The 14,211-nt window shown below is 38.1% G+C and overlaps 1 protein-coding gene across 12 annotated transcripts in view; it reads right to left on the bottom strand.

Annotated features, from left to right (window-relative positions):
* RIMS2 (regulating synaptic membrane exocytosis 2) overlaps nt 1-14,211 on the bottom strand; it is a gene marked incomplete at its 5' end in the record, with an annotated part of 342,653 nt that overhangs the window by 327,087 nt on the left and 1,355 nt on the right. The gene's annotated exons all lie outside the window — the stretch shown is intronic.

The following is a 14,211-nucleotide window of genomic DNA, read 5'->3' as shown; positions in this document are numbered from 1 at the left end:
TGCTCTGTCCTGGTGATTCCCTGAGACCCTGCCTCATCCAATGTATAACCCCACCCAGGCTGTGCACAGCAGCTTTTGCATATGAATGGCCTTTCCCTGCTCAGGCTAAAATCTCTCCACAAGCTACAGCTGGGTCAGGGAGCCCCAAACTTATCAAAAAAAGGCCCAAGACCAGGCACCAGCACCAGCCTGCCTTGCTTCATAGCTGGGCCTCATTTGGGCACTTCCAAACCCGATACAAAGAGGAGGAATCTGCAGATCTCTCTGGAGTCCTGCTGGCTGGCACCAGGTAGTGACTGACTTTGCACCTCCCTGAAGACCCATGAGCCAGTGTACCCAATGGTCAGTGTCAGACCATACCAGATTACCACTCTACACATCCATAAGCAACACACTCAAGGGGAAGACTCAGTGAACACCAAAGCCCCACTGAAGCAAGTCCTACTCCATAGGGGTGTCTCCTGCACAGCAGTTCTCCCACTGTAGTCACAGCTGGTCCTCACAGCCAATTGGCCTAGTGCAGGGGTGGGCAAACTTTTTGACTCGAGGGCCACAATGGGTTCTTAAACTAGACCAGAGGGCCAGAACAAAAGCATGGATGGAGTGTTTGTGTGAACTAATATAAATGCAAAGTAAACATCATTACATAAAAGGGTATGGTCTTTTTTTTCAATAGTTTTATTCATTTCAAATGGGCTGGATCCGGCCCGCGGGCCATAGTTTGCCCACAGCTGGCCTAGTCACACCAACAGCAATCAAGTCTCAACTACAAGACTGTGTTTACAGCCCACAAAGCGGTGAACCTAGAGCTCCCAGCTCAGGTGACTGGGGAGGCTGAGCCACTGGGCCCTAGAGAACACCTACTACACAAGGTAACTCTACCAACTCAAGGAGACATACAAGCTCTACCCAATACATAGAAACAAACACAAGGAAACAGCCAAAATGCAAAGACAAAGAAACATGTCACAAATGAAAGAAATGGAAGAAAAACTACTGGATAAAGAATTCAAAACTTACCCAAGAATCTTCTAGTAACCACCAAAAAAATGGAAAAGGACCAGTCAGAAATTAAGCATACACTGACTGAAATAAAGAATAATGGTATATAGGGATTCAACAGTAGAGTATTAGATTCTGAGAATCAAATTAATGATTTAAAATATGAGGAAGCAAAAAACACCCAACCAGAAAAGCAAAGAGAAAAAGAATCCAAAATATAAAGGTAGTGTAAGGAGCCTCTGGGACAACTTCAAACATACCAACATCTGAATTATAGGGGTGCCAGAAAAAGAGAGAGGGCAAGATATTGAAACCTATTTGACGAAATAACGACAGAAAACTTCCCCTACTCGTGAAAGAAATAGACTTACAAGTCCAGAAAGCACAGAGTCCCAAACAAGAGGAACCCAAAGAGGACCACACCAAGACACATCATAATTAAAATGCCAAGGACTACAGACAGAGAGAGATCTTAAAAGCAGCAAGAGAAAAGCAGTTCGTTAACTACAAGGGAATGTCCATGTGGCTGTCAGCTGATTTCTTAACAGAAACTATGCAGTCCAGAAGGGAGTGGCAAGAAATACTATAAGTGATGAATAGAAGGAACTACAAGCAAGATTACTTCATCCAGCAAAGCTACCATTTAGAATTGCAGGTCAGATAAAGACCTTCACAGACAAGAAAAAGCTGAAGGAGGCCGTCACCACCAAACCAGTATTATATGAAAAGTTGAAGGGTATTCTTTAAGAAGAGGAGGAAGAAAAAGATCAAAAATATCAACAACAAAATGGCAACAAATACACACCTAGCAACAACTGACTCTAAAAATCAAAACAAACGAATAAGAAATCTAATGAACAGAATAAACTGGTGAATAAAATAGAACCAGAGACATGGAAATGGAACAGACTGACAATTCTCAGAGGGAAGGGGGGAGGGAGGGAGGGAAGGGGCAGGAAGAAATTAAACAAAGATCTTATATGCATATATGCATTACCTATGGACACAGACAATAGTGTGGTGAAGGCCTGGGGCAAGGTGGGAACTACGTAGAGGAGGGCAATGTGGGGACAAAGAGGGACATCTGTGATCATCTCAACAATAAAAATTTAAAAAACAACAAAAAAACAGGAAGAGGGGTGAAGAGGAGGAAGATCCAACTACTTATAAAGCTACCTTAATTGATTAGATTTAGACTACAGAAATACCCCTATATTCTAACAAGACAAAAAACAAGATTAATAAAAGGGAAAATTTTACTAGAACTACTATCTTACATTGTTACAAAAGCCAGCCCAACTCTAAATAATAATCTTTCTGACTCTAGTAACTTTAGACAAAGGTAAAAGACAAGTAGCAAAGCCATAAAAACAAGAATTGAGATTAGAGTGCTGCGTGTAGGCCTGGAATCAGGAGTTCTAAACTGAGGATTAAGCATTGCTTGTAACAGTCTAGTAAAGGTTCCAGGATAGAGAACCAGAATAGAAACTGACTCTAAAGTGGAAGGCTATACCAGAGATTATTCATGAATCACAGAAATGAATGGAAATTGTGAGTAAAAGCCAGGATAAAACCAAGAAATGTGAACTGGAAAGGGTGGGAAATAGACAGTGTTTGAAAACACTGGAAATAGTGAAACATATGGTAAATTGTGAGACAGTAAATTGTGAGCTATGGCATGGTTATATAAATTCCCGCTGCAAAATCTGGTGGCAGATTGGAAGCATGTGTTCCAAAACAATTCCAAAAGATTCCTATTGAAGCTGAAGAAAACCAATAATGAGAGTTTTGTATCCTTATCATTATCTGAGTCTCTTCAAAAGGTGTTTTTAGCATAAGTTTTTATATTAAGTCACTGAATTGTTTATTCCATACATATCCCTCTTCCCTACTTCAATGCTAGAGAAATAGTAAACATGTTATTATAGCTCAAAGAAAAGATTTATGAAAGAGGTGGAAGATGAAGCTGGAAAAGACAGGTTGGGAAAGGACTGTGAAGGACCTTGTAAGCAAAAATAAGTAGTTTGAACTTTACCAAGCAATAGGAAGTCTAAAGAGGCCTTTAAACTAGGGGATGGTTTAAATTTGATTTTAAGATGGTACAAGCAATACTAGGAAAGCCCAGTATAGAGACAGAAGACGACAGAATGGCAACACCAGTGGAAACACACTGGTGACAATTCGTACACTAGTTAGACTTTTTGACACTAACTCAATGAATTTACTGACATAATAGACCCTATCACAGCAGTTCTCAACCTGTGGATCGCGACCCCTTTGGGGGCCAAACTACCCTTTCACAGGGGTCGCCTAAGACCATCGAAAACACATATATAATTACATATTGATTTTGTGATTAATCCCTATGCTTTAATTATGTTCAATTTGTAACAATGAAATTGGGGGTCACCACAACACGAGGAACTGTATTAAAGGGTCGCGGCGTTAGGAAGGTTGAGAACCACTGCCCTATCATACTCTTATTTCTAAACTCTTCACTCAAATCAAATATGCCAATGAGATAAATTCAAATTTTTTAACATGACATACAAAGATAGGTGATTATAAATATTTAACAAAATCGTTGTGAAATTAATATGCCAATCATTATTTAACTTAACATTAAATATAAATTTCTTTATTTCCAAATAAACTATAGATAAATGATGGAACTGGGACCCTAACCCAGATCTCTAAATCTTGGTTTTTATCACCATCCAAGACTGAACATGAATGAAACAACATTTTTCTGCATAAAGGGACATTCCCTATATTTCATGTAGCATGTAAATATAAGTTAATGCAAAATTATAAAAATAAAGCCTATTTGTATCTAACCCTCAAAAACATTTTCCCTGCTGCTTAAAATTGTTTTCAACTTCATTGTTTTACACACATGAATACCTTCATTGTGTGACCCGAAGTCAAAAGTATCAATTTTTATGTTGATGCTACTTTTCACTAAAATTCATAAAAACTGCAAAGCAAATAAAACAAAATTTTAAAGGGAGAATTTTAAATAACTATTCTAGAGATTGCCAAATTTTCTAATGCCAATCCTGTCAATTTTATAATTTTTTTTAACGTATCTCTGACTCTCCCTCCAAAAATGGTAGAATTGCACTTCTCTACCCTGAGGTAGGCATAATCATGTTAGTTAATTTGGCCACTGAAATGTGAGTGGAAGTTGTATACATATTCTGAGAGGAAATTTTAAGAGACAGCTTGCTATTTACCACAGTCCCTCTTTGCATCTGCTCTCAATGCCCCAGATAGCTTCTCCATCAGCCTGTGATCCAGACTAAGGACAACGTGGAGTAGAGATCCCAAGTGAGCCAGAGAAAACAGAATAAACCTATGTTGTTTCATGCTACTGATATTTGGGGACGGCACCGCCTACTGTAAATGTATAAATGTATTGTGCTCAGGCCAAACCCACCCTTCTTTGTCCTGCTTTGTGACATTAAATCTGGACTACTTCCTCTTTACCAGTTGGCACCATGTTACGCTTTGTCAGTAGAGGGAGCCAGAGGGACATTAACTGATTAAGGGGCTACTTGCTCTGTTTCTGGGTGCTTTGTAGCTTTTCTGGGATGCTTGGCTGCCAGGCGTGTACAGGACACCTGGTGGCACTCACCCTCCCAGCAGGGTTCACCGGCACCCCATGGGGGCATTTTTCCAACAGCTTCAGCAGCACTCCAGCAGGCAGAATCCCAACAAGTCTCGCTGACACCCCAGTGGGTGGCTCCCCAGTGAACTTCCTGAGCACTCCAGCCGGCTTCTCAGAAGCCCCACTGACACCCCCCTCCCCACCCCCCAGAGGATGTCCTGCTGGTTTGCCCCAGGCTGTGACAGCAATGAGCCACAGCCACACCCCGCCACAGGGGCTGAGTCTCAGCCTTAGCCGTGGGGGCAGGGGGCTCTCTCCCAAGTTTGTTCCTTGCTTGTGTACTGAACCTCGGCCCTAAAAGAGGTGGCTGCTTAGTGCTATAGGTTAATCCTTTATATTAAAATGTTTCTGTTCAAAATACTATTTTAGTTTGTCTCCTGACTGGACTCTGATATCTAGTGGATCCTATCACATAACACTACTCTTTTTCTACTTTACTTCACAGCTACTTTTAATGTTTTATATACCTAAGACAATTTGTATTTTAAATACTGACATAAAGTTTAAGTCATAATACATACTGTACCTTTTCACTAAGTCAGACCTCTAGGCTAATAACTATAAGAAAGAAAAACAGGCACCCTTATTGCAGAGGAAGAAATGGCTCTTCAACCAAACATTCCAAGAGAAACCATATTCTTGTCAAAAGGTTAAATCCAAATCTTTATTTACTCGTACTGCAATATAAAGTACATGCTGAGTCTTTTTTAAATGATAATGAAAATACTGCATTTGGAAAGATTTCAAGAATTCTTCATACATTAGTCTTGTGACAATATTATTTATTCCTCCCTCTATACAAATAAATACAATTATTAACGAAAATGACTAGTTAGGAAAAGCACTGATGTGCAGAGCCCAGAACAATTCACACTGCTGGTCCCCAGACCCCCAACACTGCCTCCCCCACCACCCCCCGGTTAGAACAACATTTTAATTCAGGAATAAACTGTTGAATAAATAAAAAGTGAAGAGCGGACTGGCAGCAATTTGAGGGCAATAAAGTATTATGAACCCATGGAAAAGTGCATTGCAAAATACTATTTCAGAGATGTCACTCTGGAATTTGTATCTCTGAAAGCAAAATACATTTTTAAAAAATAAGAGGACAATCTCCAGTTCATTTTTTTAAATATACTTTTATTGACTTCAGAGAGGAAGGGAGAGAGAGAGAGAGAGAGGGAGGGAGGGAGGGAGGGAGGGAGGGAGAGAGAGAGAGAGAGAGAGAGAGAGAGAGAGAGAGAGAGAGAGAGAGAAAGAAACATCAATGATGAGAATCATTGAATGGCTGCCTCCTGTATGCCCCCTACTGGGGATTGAGCCCACAACTTGGGCATATGCCCACACCAGGAATTAAACTGTGACCTCCTGGTTAATAGGTCGATGCTCAACCACTGAGACACTGCGGCCAGGGCAACAATCTCTACTTTATAAAAAACATACACCCAAGTGGCACTCACTTGAGAAATGTACAGAGGATAATGGCTCCCTCAAAGATGTTCACATTCTAATTCCAGGAACGTGTACATCTGTGTTCCTCCACAGCGAAAAAGGATTCCACAGAAGTGATTAAGCGGGGAAGAGTATTCTGGAATATCCAGTGGGCCCAATCTATCATATGAATCCTTAAAAGAGAAAAAACGTTCCCAGCTGTGGGCAGAGAGATGCCCACAGAAGTAGGGTCGGAGAGATGGCATCAGGAGGACTCAACACCTCACTGATACAGGAGGCCACGTGCAAGCACTAGGGAGAGGCAGGCCGCTAGGAGGTTAGAACAGCATTCAAGGAAATGGGGAATCTCAATCACATAACCTCAGAGAAGTGAATTCTTTCAACAACCTAAATGATCAAGGAGACATCCTCCCCCTCTAGCTTCCAGAGAGAAACACAGCCAATTCCTTTGATTTTAGTGCAGTAAGACCCTTGTCAGATTCTGACCTACAGAGCTGTAAGACAATAAATTCATGTTGTTTTAAGGCACTAAGTTTGTTAGTAGTAGAAAACTAATACAAGAAATACTATTGGAAGATCTGGGTCTTTATTAAAGAAAGTAACAATGTCCTTTCAACGGGCATTGAAAAATTGGGGGTTCATAAAAGTATTTATTGATGATAAACTAGATTGATATTCTCTAGTTTAAATAGCCATCAATGGTATTTATTATGAACTAGGAATTCTAATGGGTTTACAAATGCAAACTCAATTAATCCTCATAACAGCTTCTGAAGTAGGTGTTATTATCCTCATTTTACAGACAAACACACTGAGGTACACAGCTACCAAGTAACAGCTGGGATTCAAACCCACATTTGTCTGACTCAAGTCCAAGCCCTTAAGCACTAGGCTCTTAACTGTTTTCCAGAAGACTTAACAGCAATGTGACAAGGGGAAAAATGGGTTTTGGAGTTAGAAAGATCTAGGTACTGATCTGTGTTCTGGTACTTAGAAGCTTTGTGACCTAGATCTTAGCACTTGGTAAACACTGAACAAATGCTAGTTCCTTCCTTCAATTCCAGACATATATTCAAATTCGAAGAAAAGCCTGTGTGGACAAGTCTTAAGATAAAAACTGAATACTACCCTCAAAGAATTTCCACTTCTTTCTTCCAGTTCCACAATATGCCTTCTCAGAGCTCAGCTAAGACAACTATGGTACCACAACAAGACTGTCTCTGGAGGTATCATGGCTCTTATTATTATATCAAAAATAGAACGGAATTCACTGTAAGAGCATTACTAGAAAGTGAGGGGAAAATATTGTAAGAAACTAAACATGAGATACAGGTAGAGCAAAGAATCTCTGTTTAAGGCCATCTTAGCCATAGGTTACCTCAGATGAAACAGCTGATTACATGCACCTTCTGGTTCACTTCTTTGGCTTAACTTTGCTACCGTGGTAACTTGTTTTTGTTAACATACTAGAAGAGTGGCACTGCCCATTATGCTAATATTCTTTATGCTAATATTCTTTATGCTAATATTCTTTTTTAATATATTTTTATTGATTTCAGAGAGGAAGGGAGGGGGAGAGACAGAAACATCAATGATGAGAGAGAATCATTGGTTGGCTGCCTCCTGCACGCCCCATACCGGGGATTGAGCCCGCAATCCGGGCATGTGCCCTTGACCAGAATTGAACCTGAGACCCTTCATTCCGAAGGCTGACGCTCAATCCACTGAGCCAAACCAGCTAGGGCTATGCTAATATTCTTTATATCCTTTATTAGCCACTTATCAACTGAACCTGGTCAAAGATGCTTTCTCCTCAAAGGTGCATACCCTTCTGTACTAGCTGATCATTTAAATGTCTGTGCTCAAGTCCCCTTGATTTTAAAATTCTGGGGGTGTTTTTTTAAGCATACCTAGAAGATGATCCAATTCCACATATTCTCTCTGAAGATCCACTGAGCTTTCCACCCCTGCAATACCACCTTCCATTGCTCAAGGAAATTTCTGTTGGTGATGGTTTCTAAAATGTTAACAACTATTTCAAGTAGAAAAATATTCCACACCATAGCAAAAAACAGGGTGGACTATCACTAGGAAAAGGTGGCTTAAACTCTCACATCCTTGAACAAATGTTTATTAAATGAAATGTTTTTTAATGGAAAAATCATATTTATTACATATATTTTGTTTCAGTGATTTCATTTGTTGCCCACTGCTTGATATTAAATTAATAGCATACACCATATGTCATAGCCAATAGCTCTCATGTCCAAGAGAAGTAAACAATGAAACTTCTTTACCATTAAATCCCAAAGGAAATCACTTCCTGAGATATTAGCTGCTATCCACTCTGTTAGGCAATGCCAGATTTAATCATTCATTCAAAAAAACATTTATATCCACTTACAATGGACCACCCACGGGGAACACAGTCCTTCAGGATTAAATCCAAATGGAAAGAACAGCATAACAACAGGATGTTAAGCTCTGATCCTTGCCTTCTCTCCAATCTCTTCTCCTGACTCGTTTCTGTTTAAACCTTCTGCTGCAGACTTTCTGAACCACTTCAAGTGCGTTTCTTGACCATGCACTGACTCTCTTTCACAAATGAAAGGTAAAGTTGGGGGGCTGGAGACAGGAGTTTTCATATTAGTCTGACAATACAGAGGAGGAAACATGGGCTCAGAGGGTTTAATGACATAAGCTATGCTTAGTTATCAACTGGTAAAGTTTGAGGTCAAAGTCCATCTGGTCCATCACCTTTGCCTCTGTTACCTCCCTCTTCATCATGCAGTTTAATCAGTTCTTTGTCAATAGGTATTGTCAACAAGAAGGTATTAATGGTCCTAGTTACCTTAAAATATAGAACATATATAAAGAATTTACTAGGTACTTTCTCATAAAATGTCAATTAAAATCTTAGAATGCATTTTGAATCCTTAAAAACTATAGGTTTTCAATTTTTGGCAATGGCCATGGTTATATATATATATATATATATATATATATATATATATATAATCATTTTTATTTAAAAGTCTGCATAATTAAATTACATCATTTATCTGACATGCCACATTCTTAAATCTTCATTTAGCTATAAGAAGAAAATATGGTAGTTCTTTTTAAATATTAGAATGAGGAAGGTCATTCTAAGTCTACCGCCAATCCCAAGCCACAAAACCAAAAGTAATAAATTCAAATACATTTTTAAAAAATCCTGCCGAAACCGGTTTGGCTCAGTGGATAGAGCGTCGGTCTGTGGACTGAAAGGTCCCAGGTTCGATTCCGGTCAAGGGCATGTACCTGGGTTGCGGGCGCATCCCCAGTGGGGGATGTGCAGGAGGCGGCTGATCGATGTTTCTCTCTCATCGATGTTTCTGACTCTCTATCTCTCTCCCTTCCTCTCTGTAAAAAATCAATAAAATATATTTTAAAAAAAAAATAAAGCGGGGGGATAAAATGGACACATATGTAATACCCTTTGTAATACTTTAAGCAAAAAAAAAAATAATAAAATAAAATAAAAAATAAAAAATAAAAAATCCTGACCAGTAAAACAAGACACAAACAAGATTGTAAAACAAAAGACGTATAAAGAGCTTCTCCAGATCACTAAAAATGAGCAATAGAAAAAGCAACAGGAAAGGCTCTACACAAATGTAAAAGGTCCTCACTGATAAGAAAACTGCAATTAAATCAATAATGGCATATTTTTCACCAAAATATTGGCAAAGATTACCACACACTGAATTAGCAATGATGCTGGAAAGCCTCCCTAGTATATGTCACTTACGTATACTTCCTCTATGAAAGTAAGTTTGGAAATATTTATTAAAATTTAAAATATGCTGAACTTTTGACCAAATAATTCCATTTCTAAAAATTTATCCCCATGATATATTCATACATATGGGAAAATGATATATGAATAAAACGTATTTAACATAGTGTTTTTTCTAATGGCAAAATAATTAGAATCAACTTATCCAAAAATATGTACTAAAGAAATTACAGAACATTTGTAAAATGGGATATTACGCAGCCATTAAAATGAATGAGGCAACTATATATTAATGGGTGTGGAAATTATCTTCTAAAAAGTAAACTTTCAGGACACACTTGTGTTTTTTGTTTACACACATATATCCATACATGCATGTGCACACACAAACACAAAATATTTGATATATACACATATCTACTCTTCTACACAGAATTTTTTGGCAGACTATACAATATCCTGGCAACAGTAGTTGTCTCTGACTAGGGGAAATAATTGGAAATTTTGTAAGAAACTTTGTACTATGTTCTGTGTATATACAGTATATATATAAACATACATACGCACACATATTACCTAATAAATACAGAAGTTTACAAACTAACTTGGGAAAGCACTTTTAAAATTACTAAAAAAAATGTAGAACTGCTCATCTGTTTTAAATATAAGCTAAATTATTACCTTGTTCTATCAGGAAAATTTTTACTTATTATCTTCCTTTATTTGGGAAGGAAATTATCCCCTTGATGTTAACAGAAAACCTAAACTGAGATCGAAGAAAAGATAATTTACACATCAAGAAACATAATTTCTAATGTGTTGCAAAAACACCTCATCTGAAAGACTGTGATATGCACATAGTAGAAGTTCAGTAAATATTTACTGAGTGAATACCTTTCTATTGATTTCAGTGGGTTTGTGTTCCTCTATTTTTTTTCTTATATCACCCACCTGCCCTCCCCCCCCCCCCCGCAAAAAAATAAAAATAAAAGCCTCACTGGAAAATAGGAAAATAGAAACTTTTAAATTATGTTTTTCTTAAAAATAAATAAATAAATAAATAAATAAATTCTCCATTTTCCCAACAAAACTGGTAAACTACCTTAATAACTTACCACAAGTCAAATCGACATTACTTATTAGGTAACTACTTTGCACAGGTCTTTAACGATGCTGTAAAACACAAACTCCAATAAGTTTATTCTTGCCCTCAAGAAGTTTAGAGTCATGAAAAACAACTTAAAAGGCTTAAAAACATTAATCAGTAAAAGGACACTGTAGAATTTGATAGAATTATCCAAACTGAAAATATTAATGGAACGCATATGAGAGTAAAAAAGGAGTATTGACCCATTTAGGGACCTATAGATATATAAAAATGCTTCCAAAATTCTAGAATCCCACTCACATGTAAGATGGTATTATTTGATGGTGATAGAACTTCCTAGGTATGTGGATGTTCAGCTAGGCTTGGAAGACACTGCTAAGAATTAAATATAAATAGTTTTCTCTCTTCCGGCGCCCAAGGCCATAGATTACTATAGTGGTCTCACCTCTCCCATTAAAAATATCTCAGGCCTGAACCTCTTAATACACAAATATTTATAAGTAAATTATATGTATCTTAATATTGTCAATCTATATATTAACTATTCGTAAAGCTCAATTTCTTTTTCAAATAAAAATAGAAATGTAAGAAGTTTAAATATTTTTTCCTGTACTCCCATATATCATCTTATAATGCATACCCAACTTTGGATGAATACTAAACATAACATAGAAACTCACAGATCATGCAAAAATATTTTCAAATAGTTCCAATTTTTCACACATCCAACTTTTTCTAACATAGTTGTTAAAAGATAGCAGGTATGACTTTGATTTTCAGTTTATTTCTCTCTGTCCATGCCCTTCTTTCAGAATAGATGTTAACATGAAATTAACTGGATCTCACTAAAGAGAAACAAAGGCTATAGTATAGTCACAGCCAGATATTTGTCCCTTCAAAGTTAACGTGAATAATAGCCACTGAAGAATACTAGTATTTTTTTCTTATATACAGCATGTGAAATTTAATATCCTATATTGATAATATATTACTTCATAAATTGTCAAATTCTTGAAAATGTTTTGTCTCTTGTTATTATAATTATATATAAAGTCTATTCTTTTTCTCATTTTCCTGGCCTACTGTTATTTTATTACAAAAGACAAAAGCACGTTTAAAAAACATATATAATTACATTTGAAATATATTATGTTTTAATCTCCAAATAAGTTATCGTTAAAGTGAAAACAAAAATAATTCTGAAGCCATGTAGGTCACTTTGAGCTATGACCTCTTCCAAGACTAAGTCAGGTAGAAATGCACATATATATTTAAAATAAATATGAATATACGTTTATCAATGTAAATTCATAGACTGAATACATTTAGATAATATATGTTGCTCCCTAAATTGTAAAGATATGAATGCACAATTGTATTATATGTAGGTTTATGTGTACCTACCTAAATAGCCAACCCTTTCACAACTTTTTTCTAGTATAATATATTGTTTGAGTAATTCTTAATTCAATATTCAAAAGTTCATTTAAAGTTCTATATATACATTAGAACAATAAGTAAATTTGAAATTATAGTGAGTTTCCCAATAAGTGCTATTATTTAGCATTCTATAATGAAATAAAAAATACATTCTACATTTAAATATGTGGGTCGAATAAATAAAACTATTTTATTTGAGCATCATTTTGGGAACGCTAATTTTATAGCAATAAAATAAAAATATATATTAATATATCTAAATGCCCAGCTCTAAGTCATCCAAAGCTTGGAATTGTCAGTATATGTAGCAGAGTGAAGTCAGGGACATGCTCAAAAAAAGCTTTTACAAATAATGCTTTATTCTTCTATCAGCTGAAATAAGCTACTTAAATCTCTTAATCTTTTTCATCTCCAAGCCTACTAATAAATCACAGTCCCAAAAAGTAGTTCAACCCAGGAATGATCTTTGAAGAAGCAATTCTTCTTTATTTCAGTTAATATGTGAGAAATACATTTGCTCTTAGTCCTTAAGTATCTTTTAATAGGATTTTTCTCAAACGTGTACAAATATTTGATGCATTTATCATAAATTATTTAAAGTAATGTTTTTCATTAAATACTGTAATTATAACAGCAGAAAATTATTTCTTTGTAAGTGTATTAAAGACTACTGAAGGCCTGGCAGTGTGGCTCAGTGGTTGAGCGACGACCTATGAACCAGGAGGTGACGGATGGATTCCGGTCAGAGCACATGGCTGGGTCGTGGACTCCATCCCCAGTGTGGGGGGTGCAGGAGGCAGCTGGTCAATGATTCTCTCTCATCATTTGTGTTTCTCTCTCTCTCTCCCTCTCCATTCCTTTCTGAAATCAGTAAGAAATGTATTTTTTTTAAATAAAATCATAGGGAAGAGAAAATACATGTTTTTAAAAGACTACTGAAGTCAACAACCTGTTTTTTAAAATTTACATGATTAGAGGTTAGTGCTTTCGTTCCTACATAGAGGAATTCTACACTTTCCGCGGTGTGTTCCTGTGGAGAATATGGGAAAGTAGATGTGATAGCACACAGAAGAACGGCCCCACTTCGGCATAGAAACTGTACTAAGTTCATCTGTTAGGGAAAATTCCAGTAAAAAGAAAAAAGTTGAGTTTGGGGAAAAAAAAAACATAAAAAGGTTACAAATCCTCTGCACCATCTCCTTCTCACAGTTACGGAGAAATCAAATCACCGCAAAGCATTTAAAAGTAAACCTGTAGAAACAGATCGCTTGGCCAGACTAACAAGCAAGCGGCGCCCAGCTCCGGCTGGACAGCTCCCGGTGCTGAAGTTGCCGCCGCGAACCGACGCCTGGCCGCCGCCGCCGTCCCTCTGCCCCCCGCGGCCAGACCCCGGCAGCCGAGGCTGTGAGTGGGAAGCACCCCAAACTGCAGTCGTGGTAGGCACGGGAGTCTCTTTAGATTTCGAGTCTCGTAAGGATTAAGCAGATTTCCTAGTTGCAAACAGGAAGAGCAGCGGAGCGCAGGGTGCTGGAGCCGGCCGCGGGGGAGGGGTGGAAGATGGCGACGGCCGCACACCCACCCGAGGCGCCCCGCGCACAGGCCCCTCGCCCGCGCCGCCGCCCTCCTGGCCTCGGCGACCGTGGGCCACTCGGCTCTTCCCCGCGCCGGGGGCCGAGCCGCCCTGCGGCAGCGCGGGACGGGCCCCCGGCTCCCGCGTCCTCGCCCGCCTCCCCGGGGCCGGCCCTGGCACCTGTGCAC

The sequence above is a fragment of the Myotis nattereri genome (genome assembly GCF_964212035.1).
Source record: "Myotis nattereri genome assembly, chromosome: 17".
In the NCBI taxonomy this organism is placed as follows: Eukaryota; Metazoa; Chordata; class Mammalia; order Chiroptera; family Vespertilionidae; genus Myotis; species Myotis nattereri.
This window is presented reverse-complemented; position numbering and strand designations above follow the sequence as displayed.